The sequence below is a fragment of the Peromyscus leucopus genome, chromosome 16_21 (genome assembly GCF_004664715.2).
Source record: "Peromyscus leucopus breed LL Stock chromosome 16_21, UCI_PerLeu_2.1, whole genome shotgun sequence".
In the NCBI taxonomy this organism is placed as follows: Eukaryota; Metazoa; Chordata; class Mammalia; order Rodentia; family Cricetidae; genus Peromyscus; species Peromyscus leucopus.
In genome coordinates this window covers 45,119,173-45,138,551 of record NC_051084.1, presented here as the reverse complement: position 1 = coordinate 45,138,551, position 19,379 = coordinate 45,119,173, and the positions used below count along the sequence as shown (strand labels likewise).

The 19,379-nt window shown below is 46.5% G+C and overlaps 1 protein-coding gene across 4 annotated transcripts in view; it reads right to left on the bottom strand.

Moving 5' to 3' along the window:
- The window catches only part of Nck2 (NCK adaptor protein 2), a 133,504-nt gene that overhangs the window by 75,205 nt on the left and 38,920 nt on the right, over positions 1–19,379 (bottom strand). For 2 of the 4 annotated variants that reach the window (XM_037199914.1, XM_028865816.2), the window contains exon 2: positions 19,285–19,338. The exons of the other annotated variants lie outside the window; for them this stretch is intronic. The gene's annotated coding sequence lies outside the window, so the exon portion shown is untranslated. The remainder of the gene's footprint in view (positions 1–19,284; positions 19,339–19,379) is intronic. 4 annotated transcript variants of the gene reach the window in all.

The window sequence follows — 19,379 nt, the reverse complement described above, 5'->3', positions numbered from 1 at the left end:
TGGGAGCCTGGTACACTGGGGATAAAAAAAGGGTGGGGTGGTGGATGGGACCAAAATGTGTTATATGCATGTACAAACTTTCAAAGAATAAACTACCGAAAAGAGCCATCGACTCTCACCCGTCAAACTGGCGGAGATGAGGTATGATGACCAATACCTGTGCTGCCTCCAGCTGAGCTTGTTTGGGGGAAGTACTGATAATCTGACAAGGGAGGAGTAGGTAGGAATTCTCTCAAGTATTTCAGCAATGTTTTGAATATCTAAACTTATTTCAAAATAAAGTAGAAAAACATTTCAAGCATGAGAATGTTATGATGTCCAGGCTGGAGAGGTGGGGGTCTCAGTTGTGGGTGTCCGCAGAGCAGAGAGGCCAGGGGCGGTGAAATGGTGAGATAAAAAATAGCTGGATGCCTGTTAGCAGATGACAGAGCACTGGAATGCTGGGACACTCACTACCCACCACAAATGTTTCCTAGGTTTCTAAACAGGAGACTTCCAAAGGCAGGTTAACGGCTATTGTTTTCTGTTGTGGGACATTATTTGAAGGTGTGTTACATTTGCTTACTCTGTGGAACATTTGTTTCAATGATGCAAAGTTGTGCTGTGTTCTTTCATGTTGCATTTGTTTAACTCTGTGAAGCTGTGTTACTGTGCCTGTCTAAAACACCTGATTGGTCTAATAAATAGCTGAATGGCCAATAGCAAGGGAGGAGAATGGATAGGGGGGGCTGACCAGGCAGAGAGAATAAATAGAAGGAGAAGTCTGGGAAGAGGATTGAAGAGTGAAAGAAGAAAGAGAGGAGGACTCCAGGGAACAGCCACCCAGCTACATATGAAGTCATGGAGTAAGAAGGAAAAAAGAGAGAGGGAGAAATAGGAAAAGGTAAAAGCCCAGAGGCAAAAGATAGACAGGATAATTTAAGTTAAGAAAAGCTGGCTAGAAATAAGCCAACCTAAGGCCAGGCATTCATAAAAAAGAATAAGCCTGTGTGTATTTATTTGGGAGCCAAGTGGCAGCCCCCCCGCCCAAAGAGCTTAAAACAAAACAAAAAAACAACTGCAGTTTCCCTCTGAAATATTTACCTAGAAAAGCACAACCAGTGCTTCACTCCTTAAGCAACATCACAGTGTTTTCCCACAATATTCTCATCATCCAGACTCATTAATCCACACACATTTAATTACTGTAACCTCAACGGGCCCACTCCAGGCTTCCCATCTAGGCAACCCATAAAAACATTTTTATTTTTAAATCTAAAATGCGTCGATCTCCTGGTTGTATTTCATCTCCTAAACTAGTCTCCAAATTTTATTAATTTGAAATTTAATTCACATAGCCTAAACATATGTCATTTGAAAAAGGAGCTGGCCATGGTGGTGCCTTTAATCTCAGTACTTGGAAGGCAGAGGTAGAGGCTGGCAGATCTCTGAGTTCGAGACCAGCCTGGACCTACATATTGAATTCAGGACAACCAGGACTACATAGTGGATCCCTGTCTTTAAAAAAGTAAAAAGTGTACAGTTCAGTGATCTTATTTATTCATCAAAACTATCCTTTGGTGAATAAATGTCTCTATAAAAAGAAACAGAAGAACTAGCTGCACATAAGAAAACATGAACTTAGCCTCTGGGTGCCAGGAACAGAAAGTTCAAGTGTGGCTTATATTATTAATACGTTATTCTTTCAAATAAAATATTTTCCAGCAAAAAAATATCCACAGTAGATGAAGAAAAGAAACCCTTCCCCAGGCTATTATGAACTCGCACTGAAATCATAAGGACACCTGTGTTCAAAGGCTCTCCTGAAAGCCGAATGACTAACACTGGCTCTGAAACAGAGACTATACATGAATGTCGTAATAATTGTGCTCTAGGAACCTCCTCGTTACCCTACCTAGATGGTCACGCTGCTTACACCCGTAAATTCCTCCAGCTTAGGAAACTTGTGAAACCCGAAGTGAATAAGAAATTAATAAGCAGAGTGCACACTAAATCACTGAGTTTCTGGGTAGCAGATTCAGAAATCGATTTTCTTCTTTTGAGCATAGTGTTTCTGGGGGAAAGAAAAAGCAGACAGGAGGCTGCTGTGTGGACACTTGTCTGGTGGTCGAGGAAGATAGGGCATCTGCTTGCCCAGTTGCTGGAAATCACAATGGAGCTATCTTGCAGAGTCCAAGAAGTTCAAGGACTTCTAGCTTCTCTGCTCGGACACCCCTCTCCTCTAGCCTTACCAGAAGACCAAACAAGGAAACACTGGCTTCCCTCCCAGAATTCACCAAAGAGCACCAAAGAACACCTTCCATTTGTCCACTCAGCCTGGCAGCCCGCTACCTGGCCACGCCAACTCCTTCCCCTTAGAAAAGCCTGGAGGCCATTTTTGTCCTTGCCATCACCAAGTTCAACAGGACGGGTGGGCCCATCCTTGACTAGAACTGCCACTCAGCACTAGAAAAAGTACACGCTGGTTATCTCCCATGTAGAAACGTATCAGACAACGTCCCCAAATATCATCATATTTAAAGACTGCATCAAAAGCCTGACATAGGGATTAAAAAGAGTAGGTCTCAGCCGGGCGGTGGTGGCGCACGCCTTTAATCCCAGCACTCGGGAGGCAGAGCCAGGCAGAGGTCGAGGCCAGTCTGGGCTACCAAGTGAGTTCCAGGAAAGGCACAAATACTACACAGAGAAACCCTGTCTCAAAAAACCAAAAGGAGTAGGTCTCCTTTGCAAGATTCTGAATTTGACCAGACAGCAGTTCACGGGGGGGGGGGGGGGGGGGGGGGGGGGAGATATATATGGATATCTTTCTTGTGAGACAGGACAGAAGATAATGAGATTAAAAAGGATGGTGGTATATGCTGGGAGGCAAAGACCTAAAAATGAATTAATTTTTTTCTGCCCTAGGGGCATACATTCAAAACAAGGGATGCTGAGGGCTAAAGCTATGTCTAATAGACTCCCTGGAAACCAGGAGCACCACACTCACCCAGGTGCACAGAGCCAGCAACAGGCATGCCGACACCTTCGGGGAAACAGTTTCCTAAAGCCGACTATAAAACTCTCTGCTGGAGGGGAGGACAGGCACACCTGTGAACTGCCGCCGGGGTATCAAGAAGCTCTCTATTGTTTGTGTGTGTGTGTGTGTGTGTGTGTGTGTGTGTGTCTTCCTGCAATACCCACGTTGCACTGCATCCGCTTTGGTCAAAGAGAAATGCCGACCAGCCGGAATCTGATGTGCTCCGCGGTGCCGCTGTTCCTCGCCGCCATTCATTTCATCCATGTGACAGTATGGGCAAAGCTAAGCGATGCTGCAAACTTCTGGAACAGCATTCAACAAACTGGATACTCTTCTTCATTACTAAATCCAGGGGAGAGGCCCGGGTGAAGGCCTCTCAAGCGCCTAAGGAATGACCAGACAGACCAGCCCTGACCCGTGCGCTCTGCACGCATCCAACACGCCCGGACATGATCTCTGCAACTGAAGTGTACTGCCGATATTTCGAGCGGACCTCCCACAAGGAAAAGGAACACCTCCTGCCATGTATCCTTGCTTATATCTGTGGTTAAATTACTGACTCCATTTAAACGAAATTGAGTAGAGGCATTCAACAGTGGCGACCAACATCAGCCCCATGGGTCCGTAATCCTGTATGTGGCTTGGTTGTGTTTCATGAGATAGTAAAACCGGGCAACAGGAAACAGACAGAGAGAAAGGGAATGCACGCATCAACCCAGAGTTCTCCAGGTACTCAAAAGCCTTCCCTCCCCCCAGTCACCCGTACTTATATGTGACTTTGAATGACGCACCTTCCAGAGGAGACTATCTCGAAATCAGCCCTAAAGTCACAGAACCTATCTATAATGTATGAGATAGTGGGCCTCTCTCAGCTGGTGGTGTGTGCACCTAACTCAGACTGCTTCCCTGAGGCCTGTGATAACTAAAGTAGCTTTCCCAAAACACCCGGCTGCATACAGGACTTATCCCAGGAGAAACCAGCAACACACATCATGTGCTAATTGGTTTTCCTCTATGATGCCGGGTAAAGAACGCACCGTTAACATCCTTGTGACTTTTCATCTTAAATGGCCAGTGTCTTCCTAAAGTGCCAGCTGTAAACGTCTGGTTTTGCTGAAAAAGCAGCAAAGTGGAAGAGGAAGGAAGACAGGAAGTGAATGGGGGTTAGGGGTGCGTCTGGGGGGAGGAACACAAGCCTTCAAATGTCTGGTTGATTCTGACAGCTTTTCTCAGCCTCGGCACATGGTCATTTGGGAACAGGCAGTGCTTTGTTGGGGACTGTCCCCAGCATCGTGGGGATACTTAAAAGAAACCTCCACCCTTCTTGGAGTTGGAGCAATCAAAAAATGTCCTTGGGTGTTGCCAAATATCCCTTGGGTGTTAAAATCATCCCAGTGGGAACCACTGAACCAGATGACATGTAAATTACAGAAACAGAAATAAGCAGACAGGGATATTCATGTATTTTCTAACTATCTTGGCATATGATTAAAGTATTTAGACAGACATCGCTGTAATTATCCTTTCTAAAATAACTGAATAAATGGTACATTCAGCGGCTCAATGTCAGGATTAACTCAATTACAATATGACAGAGTTAGGAGCAAGTCTTGAGACTCTAGCTTGGACAAGGTATACAAAAGGTATCATTGCTTATTTTATTTTAAATAGGAAATACTAAAACTGTAATATATATATATATGTATATATATATATATATATTATATTTTCTTAGTGTAAGCAATTGCTTACACTAGAAAACAAATTACCATCCATTTGTCCAAATCCAGGAAATGTACCACCAAAAGTGAGTGTCAAAATAGACTATGAGCCCTGGTTTGATAAGGCATGTCCATGCAGGTTCAACAGTTTCAACAAACCCACCACCACGGCGTTGCTAATGGGAGAGGGGACAGGGCTGCTCAGCTCCTTTATGAAAAGCTATGGATGGAGCCTATGCCCACCTTCCTAGATACTACTTTAAATTCTCTCCAGATTAGAGCTAATATAAATACAGGTGCTATGAGAATAGTTGTTAAATGCAATGCCTAGAGGACAAGAAAATCTTGACTGATTACATGTCAATCATCATATGCCCAAATGCATACATGTCAGCAGAAAAGCAACATTTTCCATGCAAAGTTGGTTACATCCACAGATGCAGATCCCACAGCTAGAGAGGATTGCCTGTTACAGGACATGAGACTCCTCTGAAAACACCTTGTTTGGCTTTGGAACCACACAGTTAACATCATTATGACTGGGTATTAGCTTCTGCGTGTCTAAAAACATAGAATGAAATAACTAAATTATATGTTGAGCTAGTAGCATCAACACAGAAGGATCATTCTCTTTGGTACTCCCTTGTTAACAATAACACTGATAGCTACTTGAAACATTCATATGTATGATGTACACATAAAATTATCAAGCTAAGAAGTAATTACATAAACATACCTAGTTATTATTTTCAAGGAAAAGCACATACAAATGTAAAACCAAGACTTTATAACTCTAATTTTGAATTAAAAATGTCAAGTAAATTTATAGTACATTTCAAAACAAGCAACCTTTTTTTTTTTTTTTTTTTTTTTTAAATCCTTTGTCTGCTGAAAAGGCCTCGACACAAGGGCCAAGCAGGAGCAACAGGCATCCTCAACTCCCAATGTGATCCCCAAATTCTATTTTATAAATCCACAACACCATTGCCCTTTACAGAACGGCAGCCTCTGACTCAGGTGGGCTCCAGCTGCAGGCCTCGGGCCACAGCTCCTGCCATTAAGGTAACTTTAGAGATGTGACAGGCAACAGCACAAACACCTTGCAGCTCTCACTGGCCCGAGCTGGGGCACTCTTAAGGAGGTCAGCTTCAGTGGATGAAAAGACTTCAGAACCTTCTCACACCATGAGTTCATAATTTCTAACTCTTTCTGATTTGTGAGGTTACACTGCAAATAAGTCCACTGTAAAATAAATATACTTCCAATTAAGATGTAATGACCACGCCCACCACAGCACACCCTGCCCAGAGGGCCTTGGCACGCTGCATGCAAGGGTGCCCACGAGGAGTCACAGAGGGATGCATGCTCAATAATCAAAGTACAGTTTCCCCTGACTGTGCATCACTTTTTATACTACCCTAAAGTCAAAAGAGTTAGGCAAAGAATTCTAATTCTGGGAGACTGCCCTCTGAAAAGCAGACATGTTTCAGGTGTCAGAGATTCTGGGAAGCCTACGCTGAGCAGGATGCTTCTCTGGGCACCTGTATTTCAGTGTCCTCCAAATCTTCTTAGCAAATGTGAAAGGAATAGATCGGCCATCGATGCAATCCCCCTGAATTTATGAATGGGGGTGCCCTGTCACCCAGGCTATCTACAGGAGCCACTTCCTGGTGTGTGTGTGTGTGTGTGTGTGTGTGTGTGTGTGTGTGTGCGCGCACACACACACCTTCTCACACAATGGTAGAAATAGTCTTGACAGAAAACCAATCACATTGGCTCTAGATCTGGCTGAATGTTTCTAGGAAGATTCAGTCAGCAAATGCTAGCCTATGGGAAAGCCAAAGAATAAGTTTCTCAAAATAAATCAATTGGCAATGCAAGAAAAAAAATGGTACTAAACCCACTGATTTGTGGGTTGTCCCATCGAAATTAATGGACTCTATTTGCATCTTTGAACTATACATACATAAACTTCTTTGTAGACAGTTGAGAAAATTTGAATACTGTGTATCTGGTGGTTTTAAGAAATTGGTACTGAAATACCATAATATTTACAGATGTCATGAATTGGCATCTGAATTCCCTTTAAAAATTACATGTGGGCTTAATATAAGAAACAAAATTAAGAAAGAAGAAAAACTAAACAAGACAGACCACAGTTGGTAACTGCTGATACTAGGAGATCTGTTCTATGATTCAGCCTTAAAACCTAACACTAGATATGACACTGATAAACAAGAAACCATGAGTCAAAGCCACCACACACGGTGACGGCCTAAGGGGCTTTTAAAAACCACCGGGCTGTAAACACTTATTCCACCTGAAGACCAGCAGAACAAAACCCTATCCAGAGCAGAGTCACAGCTCACGGTGAGGCTAAAATGAGATGCTAGAGCTTCCAAAAAATCTCACCCACCTCCAGTTGTCAAGGCATAAAGCGTGACTGGGCCTGGGAAGATACCAGGAAGCATCTCAGGTGAATATGTATAGAGCCGCAGCACACTGGTCCTTTAGCTGGTTTTTTAGAGTCAGTTTGCTAGGACAAAGACATTTAGGCTTTTCAAGGCTTCGGCAATCTAAACTCCCCTCACTATAGAATAATGAGTTCCCTCTATACTTGAAAATGTATTCTGATGGTAGGTACAGCTGATAAACAATCAATTCATGTCCTAGCAAAGCACACAATCAATAACAATCCAGTCATGTTTTACAAGGACCAACCACCACCCACAATTCAAAAGTTGTAAGGAGAACGGTGCCACCATTTTTGCCGGAGTTAGGGAGTGGAAAAATTAAACCCCGTCATCAGCGCTGGGTTATTCCCATCAGTTGTATGATGACAGGTCAACCAGAAAGCCCCTTACTGTAGAGAAGGTCGTCTGAGGAAGCACCTCAGAGCAGCACTGTATGAACACACAACAGGCTGCTGTGTGCAGGAATACAGAAATAGGAAGAACAGCCCAAGGACTGCATAAGCAAGAAGATGCCACAGGATCACACCAGCTGTGCAGCCGGGCAGCTGTGCTGCAACTGGGGCATGCTCTGGATGGCTGTGAAGCACTACCTACCCCTTGCTCCTGCCTGCCCCAAAGAGCAGCCGGAAGCTACCAGAACCTTCCCTCTCACCCGACAAGCCGTCTCCCAAGGAAGTAAAAAGAGGTAGGAGGTGACATGGCAGAAAAATGACCCATTTCCGTGCGGCTGGAACTGACACCATTCCCTTAGGCTTCTCTGGAGGAGATGTAAATTCCATCCGAAAGTACTGGAATTTGAATCCTGGAGGGAAGGATTAGAGAGCTTTGGCTCCAAGGCCTTCATTTAACAGATGAGAAGATGACGGCATGGAATGGATGGAGCCCGGGCCACTCCAGAGTCAGGGTGGCTCCCCATACACTCACGGCTCTTCCACTACCCAGTGGTATTTCCAGAGTTCCAAAGTTTCCTGAGTTGTGGCTAGAAAAACCCCCAAGTACCACAGACTGTTACTGTCCAATTCTTACCAAGTTCAAAAGCCAAGAACATGGCCCAAGAGGTTTCTATCTAGGGCTGATGGAACGGGAGACTGAATCGTGGTGGCTTTTTTAATTAAGTCCTTTGGCCACAGGCACGAATGGCCAGCAATAGGGGGGGTGGGGGTGGGGGAAGCTGACTAGATACATCTTCTGACACAATTCCAGGCAAGTGTTTCTCCTGTGCATGCCCTGGAGGCAAAGACACCCGACTGGCAGCCTTCAAGTAGGAGGCAGAGCCCTGAAACCATGAACTCCACCTCCGCCTAGTTCCCTCTGGATGTGCTGAGAATGGAGGCCAGAGCATGGGAGTTCCAACAGCTCTCCCTGAGATAAAGACGGGTGAGGGTGCATTCGTGTGTCCCATGGACTGCTCGGGCCAGGTAGAGAGCACAGCCTGTCATACTCAGATCACCAGGGAAATGGGGACTCTGGTTGTGACTCCTCCTGGAGGGCAGTAGGCACGCACACGCACGCGCACATGCACGCGAACACGCACACGCACGGGCGCACACGCACACGCACGCGCACACACACACACAGGCACTCCACCTGTCACAGTGCCCAAGCCTAGCCACCTGCCAGCCTGCGACACTGAATATGTGATACTCAGCAGCCCCTGCTCTGAGTCAGTCATGCAAGATGAACTAAAAATAGATGGAGAGCCATTACACAAACCGCAGGAAGTCCAGAGTGGGTCCCTCAGTGTGAGCCATCAACAAACTTTAACAACAAGGATGCTTTCTTTTTCTTTAGTTCTTTCTCCCCCCCCCCCCCCCCCCCCCCCCTCTCTCTCTCTCTCTCTTCACTGCCTAAACTCTTTTTCTTTTCCTTTTATTGAAAATAGATTTTTCCCCCTCATTTGATATATCTCGAGTACAGTTTCCCCTCCCTCTACTCCTTCTAGTTCCTCCCCACCTCCCCTCCCACCTGGATACACCCGCTTTGTGTCTACCATTAGCAAACAGGCCTCTAAAGCAGCTGTTCTCAACCTGTGGGTCAAGACCCCTCAAGGGGGGGAGCAAATGATCTTTTCACAGGGGTCTCCTAAGATCGTCACAAAACATTATGATTCATAACAGAAGCAACATTACAGTTATGAAGTAGCAATGAAAATAACTATGGTTGGGGGTCACTACAACATGAGGAACTGTATTAAAGGGTCACAGCAATAGGAAGGTTGAGAGCCACTGGTCTATGGGACACATAATTAAAATAAGATAGAACAAAAACTAACACATCAGAAGAGAACAAAACACACCAACAGAAGAAAAAGAGCCCCCCTAAAAGGCACAAGAAACAAATATAGAGACCCACTCATTCATTTGCACACTCAATACCATAAAAACACTAAACTAGATGCCATAATATATATGCAAAGACCCTGTCGGGTTAAAAGATAAATATTATATATATATGTACATATATATAATAAAGTTTAAAAGTAAGATAAAATTTTTAAAAACCCACAATGCTACATCATGAGACAAGAGACCTTCAAACATGCCACTGAGTTCATATCATTTTTTATTGGCTGTGTACTGCTGGGCATGAGCCTTACCCTAAAAGAGTAATTTGTTTCCCCAGGGAGACTCCTTGGAGAAAACTAAATTTTCTTTCAAGCAGCCATCAATTGGAGATAGCTTCTGGTTGGGGATGGGGGTCTTCTCCTTCCAGCTCTAAGACCCCATCTGGCACAGACCCACACGGGCCCTATGCATGCTGCCTCAAGTTTCTGTGTGTTTGTATGTGAGTTCATATGTGCAACGATCCTGTGGACTTAGGGGGCCTTGCTGCCCTCCATCTCCTCTGGCTCTTACACTCTTTCTGCCTCCTCTTCCACAGGGTTCCCTGAGCCCTGATGGCAGAGATTTGAAGGAGACAAACATTTAGGGCTTAAGGCTGAGTGTTCCGAGGTCTCTCACTCTCAAGAACAATTCCTTAGTGGTGTGCCGTCACACACCCACACGCTCAGGTCTAAATGGGCTTTGAGGAAGGAGAATGGTTTGCTGTATTCTGGGTTTATAAATCAACTTCTAGCCCTTCCTGCCCTGCACACAGGAAACAGCGTTCTATACAGGGGAGGCAGTCAGAATCAAGATGTTAGAAGAGAAGTGGATTCCTCTGCCTAGCAGACAATACAGGCATCCATTACTGTTATACCCTCATTCCCATCTCCCTCCTCCAAGGTGAAGGATTGGTTCCGGGTTCACTGGGAGAATTTTGTGAAGGGCTGTGCCTATCCACTCTGCACTTCTGTGTCTAAAGGGAGAGCAGTGCTCTGACTTCCTCATCACCTGGGGGCATTTTTCAGAAATGCAAATTACTAGGAACCACTCCCGAAACTGGATGGGAGTGGGTGATTAGCAGCTGGTGTCTTTAAAAGGCCTTCTGCTTGGGCTGGTGAGGTGGTGCCAGGCCTGACAACCAGAGGAACCCTGAAACCTATGCAGTGTAGGGAGAGAACTGACAGCTGCAAGCTCTCCTCTGACTGTTACACGTGAAAGGATGAACAGCGCTGGTCGGTCGGCGGAAGTCACGGGCCATGGCTACCAGAGTTAGAATGGGCTTTATCAGAAAGAAGAGGGGATAGGAGGGGGAAGCCAGGCCTGGTGGGGACGGGAAGTGGGGCAGAGCAGACAGCAGAGAGGAAACAGGAGGAGAGGGTGGGGGTCCATGTCAGGCTTTTTAAGGCGGGGACGCAGTTGCCCATGCCCCCTGATGATGTAAGACGATAGACCCAGAAGGGTGAGAGCAGGATCCTAACAATATGTACATTACACCATGGCACATGGACATACACACACAAATAAATAAATAAATGGTTTTTATTTGAAAAGAAAACTATAAATAAAGGAATGCTTGATCTGGAAAAAAACAACTTTGAGAATCCCTAACTACAAGGTGGGTCCTGATGGGCAGATCAAGACCAGTAACACATGCCTCGCCAGCTGCCTCTCACCACATTTTAGTGCCCGTTAGGATTTTATCTAGCAAGAGAATCACTGGCATCATTAAGACTCAGGAAACACTTTCTTAACTGAAATGAACTCCCTTATCTGGGATCCAAACAAAATGTGCATTCCTTTCTGTATGGCTGTTTGTGAGACACCTGGCCTCTCGCTGCCTAGAGGGAAGGGGAGCTGGAGCCGGAGTCTTTTTTACTCAGCTCAGACAGGTAGAGAGACCGAGCTCAGTATCTGAAGCAACCTGTGTGCGCTGGGGAGGAAAGGCAGAAGTGTGTACTAATACATTCAGTCATAACATATTCTAAATAATAACGAAGGGTCTGTCTGTATCCATTTAGAATTCTGAAACGATGGCTGTAATTGGGATAAACATACAAGCACTCGGAACCAGCAAATAAGAAATTTACTTTTCTGTCTACGATAATCTTGTCATAAACAACAGAATCAGTACAGATGGCTTTCAATTTAGAGCATGGGGCAGAGAATTACAGTACCCAGTGACCAAGTTACTTTGAAGAAAAGGAATGAAAACTAGAAAAAGGATGCATTTCATGAATAAATAGCATTGAAAGAAACAATAAAATAGAAAAAAAAAAAAAACCAGGAGAATGCACTTTGAGGAAGACCAATAAATTCTACAGGCCAATGGCAGGATCCAGTAGCTGTAACAAACATCATGTGGGAATATCAAGAATCTCTATTGCTTACACTACTTGTCAGAAGGGCTTGGAGAGGATAGATAGTAAACTCAGGAAAATCTGCCCCTGTGATGATGACCAGCACAGACAATTCCAATTCAACACTGGCTCAACTTAATGACTTTTGACCTTAGGATGGGGTAAAAGTGTGGTAGTACCCTGAAGAGAGAGACTTGGCTATCAACTATTGGGACAATAGATTCCGAGGAATTGGAATTTCTCCAGGAGTCTCACTGTAGGGGAAGAAAGGGCTGAAGTGTAGTGCCAGCTAGCCAGGAGAGAGCTTCTGTCCCAGGAGGTTCTGTCTAAGACACAGGAGCCCTGGCGACGATGGTGGGCAGAACCACACCTTGACGAAGACTGCTTAGTTACACATAGCTCTGGATGTCTATTCCTATCTAAACCTGTTTGTGTCAAGGCCCTGAAGATGGACTTGGAGATCGCTCTATCTCTATGTGATTCTCTTCCTAATGTGGCCACACTGACTAACACTTCTGCTGCTTTTCACTGCTTCTTATCTGTCCAACTGGCCTACTGAGGATGGTTGATATTTGACCCTCGCTCCTTAGGGCTGACAGGATCCAGGCTGTGACCTAACAACTCTTGTAAGAAAAGCAATATGCGCTGAGTAGAAACCACAAATGTGGTTCTCTCCCTAGGCTAGCAACATGCCGTAGGACCCTCTCTGAGGAGGATGGGCGGTGCCCGTAACCTGGAGAAAGCCCTGAACTAGCACACGGCTATTGCCGGCATTATTTCCGACATGACAGTTAATAAATTCCATGGGCTGTTCAACACAATAAAACTAGTTTTCTGTCAGATGAGTCTGCTCAACTATGTGCTGCAGCAAGAGTTACCAGGGCATTTAAGGTAATCCAGGCTAGGATATCTGCTAAGGCAAGTGTGTTAAATGCATTTTCAACTTACATATTCTCTCAATTTCAATTTAGGATGGGGTTTTCTGAGATGCAACACCATAAATCAAAGAGCACCTTATACAATCTAGAGGAGAGAAGAAGCCCAGAGAAAAGGCTGAAGAATCATCACTTCAACTGTGATTGACAGGATGAAGCCGAAACACTCACCCTTCCACAGCCTCTGGCCTTCCTTGGTACAATGGCTTTATCCCACCAGAGAGCGTTTTATGGGGAAGTTAGTTTCGGGGCAGGGGGCGGGGGAGGATATCCTTTAAGCCAATGACAGCTATAGTGCCTAGTTTTCCAGCGTTTGTTTTCGATTTACCTAACTGATTAAAAGAAACACATTTAGGCAGAGTTGGCCTCCTTCCCCCCAACCTCCTACTCCTATCCTTCCCAGTAATTCAGACGAACAAGGGAAAGGAAGCAGACCTTTCAAAACTTTCAAAGCCCAGGTCATCATTTTTGCATCCCAGCAGAGAGGCTGTCCTCAGACAAGGGGACATCCTCACCATGTTATGTCCCGGCCTCACAGCAGACAAAGACCAGGAGGGAAAGAGGAGAGCAGATAAGCAACAGAAAATCCCAGGTCCGTTTTTGGTCCCCCAAACAGGCCCAGGAATAGCACATCAGGGGTCTGCGTGTGCAATTCTCTTAGAATGAGTTCGCCTTACAACATAACAAATCAAAATTACATCAAAGCACAACTGTCTTAGCCTTCCCACCCAACCCCCTCAGTGACATCAGGGAAAGGGAGCGGGGGGGTTTTTTTTCCCTGGCATAAAAAAGTCTAGCCAACAGGGACACCTTTGTGGGTGAGTTACCAGTGCCCCCAGCGCCTCCCAAGATGGCATCGTCACGACAAAGCACCAAGAGACGCTCAATGTCAGCTAAGGTTGCTAGAACAAGTGATGGACTGGGGGCCTTACACAACAGTTTCCACAGCTCAGGTTTGTAGTCTGCGAGTCCAGGGTCGGGCTGCAGGCAGCTCCTGGTGCTGGTTCTCACCCTGGCTCAGGCCTTTTCCATGTCCTCAGTGGTACAGAGACAAAGACCACCACTCCACTCTGTTCTGTTTCGATTGAGACAGGTTCTCACTGTGGAGCTCGAACTAGCCTAGAGCTCAGAAATCCACTTGCCTTTGCCCCCACAAGTGCCAGGACCATGGGCGTGTACCACCATGCCTGGTTAACATGACTTCTGAAAGGTTCTAACCTCAGGATCTGGGCCCCACTTGTATTTAACTCTAAAGGCCCCATCTCCAAATACAATCACTCAGTTCCACCATATGCATTTTGACTAACATTTTGGTCTACTGCATTATTGAGCCAAGGCTCCAAATGCAAGCTCGACAGAACTGGGTTCTTACACTGTGGAGGGCTAAAGTTTTTTCAGTGTGTATGACAAGGAAAAAAAATCATCCAAATCTTTGGGAGAGCCAAGTGACTCAGGGCTGTGTGCGGAGAGCAGCAACGCATTGATTGCCTCGTGCCCCTGCGGCACTGGTCTAGAGCAGGAGCAGGGAAGGGTTCAAACAAGGGATACACCTTCCCACCTAAAGGGTCTCTGGAGGACACTGAGCTATCATGGCTGCTCATGCACCAACATGTCACGATCTTACAGGATTGTGCTGGTATCCCCACAGAGAAGAGGGACTGAGCAACAGATGACAGAGACGTAAGGTGCGCTCAAGAACAGGTACCTCGAGCATGGTGATGCAAATGGTCAGAGGCAGCTGGGCCATGAGGTGGTGTTGGTTGTGGGGCGGGGGGGTTAGGAGCATGGTAGGAGGGAAGCCATGTCCACAAAAGCGAGACCAGGAACATGACAATGGCAGAGATGCTCTGCACCCACACAGGAGGGCAAAGCAAGCCACAGCCACCACAGGCAGAGATGGAATACGGGCAAGCCTCTCCGAACTGATACCTCCGAGCATTTTACCGAAGGATTACCTATCAAGTTTCCATGCTCTGCAGTTGGCCTTCTTTTCTGTGCCTGAATGGGCGGACAAGGCTCTCAGCTAAGGGCTGGCTTGGTGCCTCACGTATAAGGAGGAACAGACACAGACCCAAGAGTAGGCCGAGGCCAACTCCAAGGCTGAGGCTAAGGCTCCAAGAGACGCCTATCCTGCTGGCATAGCTGTACTGGCTGTGCCCGGGGCCAATGGAATGGGTCTGTGCTTAGAAGACTGCCCACGTGTGGCGGCTAGTGCTCAGGCACTATGTGGACTCAAACAAGTGGTGCCAGACTTATAGGAACTGTTTGCACATGCATGGCATCCTTTGCACTGGGTGCTAAGGCTATTCACAACTGACTGTCCTGTCTGCGGCACCAATCCCAGTGCCCTCAACAGCAGAGAATCAGTAAAAGGCTGGCGGGAGGAATGAATGAACTAACCAGTAGAGAGAGAAATACAGTGGAGGGCACATGGGAAAGAAGACAAATGAGAAATAGACGAACAGGCATGAGTGGACATGGACACACACACATTTGCAGGTCTCAAGTATATGTATATACATATACATGTATGTATGTATGTATGTATATGTATATGTATATATGCCAATAGGCATTTAAATGCAAGAGGAATAAGGATGGCTCAGTTTAAGAATTTGTGTCTCCCCAGAGAATCCCCTGAACCAAAAATATTGCACCACTCTAGCTGTAATATTTATTAGCTTCAGTACACCAGATAAAAACAGATAAATAAAAAAAGACAGAGCACTTACTAAGAATTATGCATCCAGGCTCCAGCTAAGCCCTAGAATGGCATCTGTGTGCAATCGAGCTCTCCCAGGCTTACAAAGAACAAAAGCCAACATGACCGCATGTGGAGCACCACAGGACTCACACAGCAGAGCAGACCCAAGCACCTGAGCGGACATGGGTAACATGGATTCCGCTCACTAGAGAAGGAGCCTCCCGGCTCTGTGCATGAGGAACACCCCAGCCTGTGGTCACACCTGGCTTCTGAGAACTCACAGGGAAGCTTGTAAATATGATTTTCCCTTGGCTACCTTCTGAATGAGGCTTTGGATGTCAGTTTCCACTCTGTCCGTTTGAATAGCAGTGACTTCATTCACATCTTTCTACATGACAAATACCAGGATTACTTTCTCCTGTGTCCACAGACTTCACAAGGAAGAAGATCTCCCAATAAGGATTTTCTAAGTGGACTTGAAGACTACAGCCACCGCAGGAGCCAAGCAACACCACATACAAATGACTTCCTGCTTCAGACAACATCCTTAGGCATTGGCAGCATCCATATGCTCCTTGCCTCAACCATGCATCCTGGGGCCGCATTTTAATTTACACAACTTCTGTACATTATTGTACAGAATGGAATGGGAAACATCAAAAACACCAGTGACCTGCAAACACGTAGGACCTGAAATGGCAGCTGAACAACAGAGAGACACACTGTCCCTCCTCCCAGGGCAAACTTCTTGCCATTCATTTACAATTCCACCAGCCTAAATGAGACACTGTTGTGGGAAGCACTCAGCTGTCAGATCTACAGACATGTGTGACTTAAATGATAGTGATTGTCAGGGTATACGAGAATGATACAAAATACATAGACACTCACCTACATGCTAAAGACCTGAAAACCAGTCGAAGCTGCATACTCCTTAACCCTTTCCCGTGGTCCTGGGGAAGCGCGGTGTGTCTGGCATTCCTTGCTGTGCTCTGAGCACCCAGTGGGAACGCAATGTTCCTGGAATGGAGCATGCCCCCTTCCTTACACAAAACCAGCACTAACAGAATTAACCTGGAGAGGCTGCCTCAAACTGTGAGGTACACACACGTAGCTCCTGGCTCACCAAGGCACATGCACTCAACAGGTTGAAAGCCCTGCTCTTGGGAATACCACTGTCACAGGACCCAGGATAGCAATTTTCTATTAAAATTAATGCAGTCGCCGGGCAGTGGTGGTGCACGTCTTTAATCCCAGCAACCGGGAGGCAGAGCCAGGCGGATCTCTGTGAGTTGGAGGCCAGCCTGGGCTACAGAGTGAGATCCAGGACAGGCACCAAAACTACATGGAGAAAAACCCTGTCTCAAAAAAGAAAAAAGAAAACTAATGCAGTCAAGGCTTTTGTGACTGAACATGAATTCCATCACTGTCAAACACCATGCACTGAGTTTCAGAGTATAAGCAGCATGCCACAGGTCACAGAAGGAAACTGTCCCCAAGCTAGCATAACCACAGGTCACAGAAGGAAACTGTCCCCAAGCTAGCATAAGGCTCAGATGACAGCAACAGAGTGACCCAAACTACTGTTTTCTGTATGCTGCAGGCAACGGTGCTCTGCTGTCCTGCAAACCTCCAATTATCTACATTTCTGTTGCAAGACGTTAATATTCAGGGGGAGGAGCAAAAGCTCCACTTCCTGGAGGATTCCACTTGTGAATTCCCTCTTAGTCACAGGACATCAAAGATGAGCTTAGCTGGAACAGGCTGCTACCCTGCTCGTTGGCTCTCAAAACACATGAGGCCTTAATTTGCAGCCCTTTCCATGGGCGTGGAGGGAGCGACGGCTAATCTGAACACATGTATGCAGGGCTATTACCCAGCGCATTTATTAGGCTTCCTCATGCCAGCACATTTGACAATCCTCCAAGGAGCAAGCTGAATCAAAGTCACCATTGTTCACCCGTAATGGGCTGTCCCACCAGCCACTGCACCAACTGTGGGAACCACTACACACATCAGCATAGACTTCGGTGTACATGTCCACCCCACCAGGGGATGCCCCTGTGGCCGAGGAGCTAACTCAGCCAAGCACAGCCCCTGCTACTTTTGCTCTAAGTAAGTATGTTAGGGGCTGGGGAGATGATTCAGTGGATAAAAGCAATCACTGCACAAGCTTGAAGACTTGAGTTTCAATCCCTAAGACCCACATCAAAACTGGAAGAGCCACCCCTGGAGCCCCCTTACCCCTCCCCACATACACACCAAGTATGCTCTTCATGAGCTCAACCCTTACCACCACCACCCCCCACACACACCCCAAGTATGCTCTTGGTGAACTCAACCCTTATCCCCCTCCATACACCCCAAGTATGCTCTTCATGAGCTCAACCCTTACCAGCCCCCCCCCACACACACACACACGAAGTACGCTCTTGGTGAACTCAACCTTTATCCCCCTCCACACATCCCAAGTATGCTCTTGGTGAACTCAACCCTGATCCCCCTCCACACACCCCAAGTATGCTCTTCATGAACTCAACCCTTACCGCCACCCCGCCACCCCCCTACACACACACACACCAAGAATGCTCTTGGTGAGCTCAAAAACAAAGGCCAGAACGCGGGCATCACTTCACACCTAGCTCTGCCTTTGCCTTTCTCACAACCAACATCCATGCAGCAGTGACATCTCACAGGGACAAACTGGCACACCAGTTCCGCCAGCCCTGCTTCCTATCCCCCGGATCTTGGCTTCTCTTCTCCCTAAGTCCGCCAATCTAGCATGTGACGACAGCATCTCAGTCGACTTTTGAAATAGCATTGGTTACTTCACCCCGTTCCCTCTGTTTCAAATGTCGACTTCATTTATAAAACCCCTAGCAGCTAAGCCCAAGCCCCAAGAAATGAGAAAGCAGCTGGCCTTGGCACACACAGCATGGCACTTAACATGTTTCCTCCTCGAAGCCGCTCATCCGTTTTCTTAACGAGGAAACTGGGCTTGGTAGAGTGTGAAGATTTCCTCAAGTGTGAGAATTGCCCAGGAGGGCAATCTGGGTCATGAGTTCAGTCCCCATAAAGACCAACACCCATGTAGTTCCCTAAAATTCTAAATGGCACACTCTCAGAGCCAGCCATACCCAACTACCCAGCTAGACACAGGTATGCACTCCTGAGAACATCGCAATTTCAGTGGAGGGGCACAGGTCCTACATCACGTATTGCTCAGCCCAGGCAGTGTCCTGAGCTAAACACACTCTGCGAAGGGACAAATGGTGCCCACATGCTGTCAACAGGCGGGCCACCTACAAACCGTAAAAGGTAAATACTTCCACCTCCTCATATCCATGAGTGACCTGACTCAAGGAACGCATTTCTACTCCAAGGGTAACCAAATCCATGGACTCCGGCTCCTTGTTTAAAACAGCAGTGTGTGCAGAGAACCCACCCATGCCCTCCCACACCAACACTTCAATGATCCTTAAGTGGCTTGTATTTAACACAATGTAAATGCCACCGTTACTGTACTATAGAAGATGACGCCCAAAATAAACAGGCTGTCCAAGCTGAAGACGGTTGTAATGTGCAAATGTCTTCCATCTATAGACTACACAGCCCAAGGTTTTCTTGCCTACAGCCAGGAGAAGCCAGGCTTACTCCTTCCCTTCCTGAGAGCCCCAAACGGGCCCTCGGGGCACTTCTCACATGGACCCCCAGTGGCTCCCACTTCCTCCGTCTCATAGGAAACAGACTTACCCGCAGATGACCTTGTGATCCCTCCTGTTCCAAGAGTCTCGAGCCCAGCAGCACCTATAAGGCAAGGAGTAGCAACAGTTGGGACAGGTCAACCG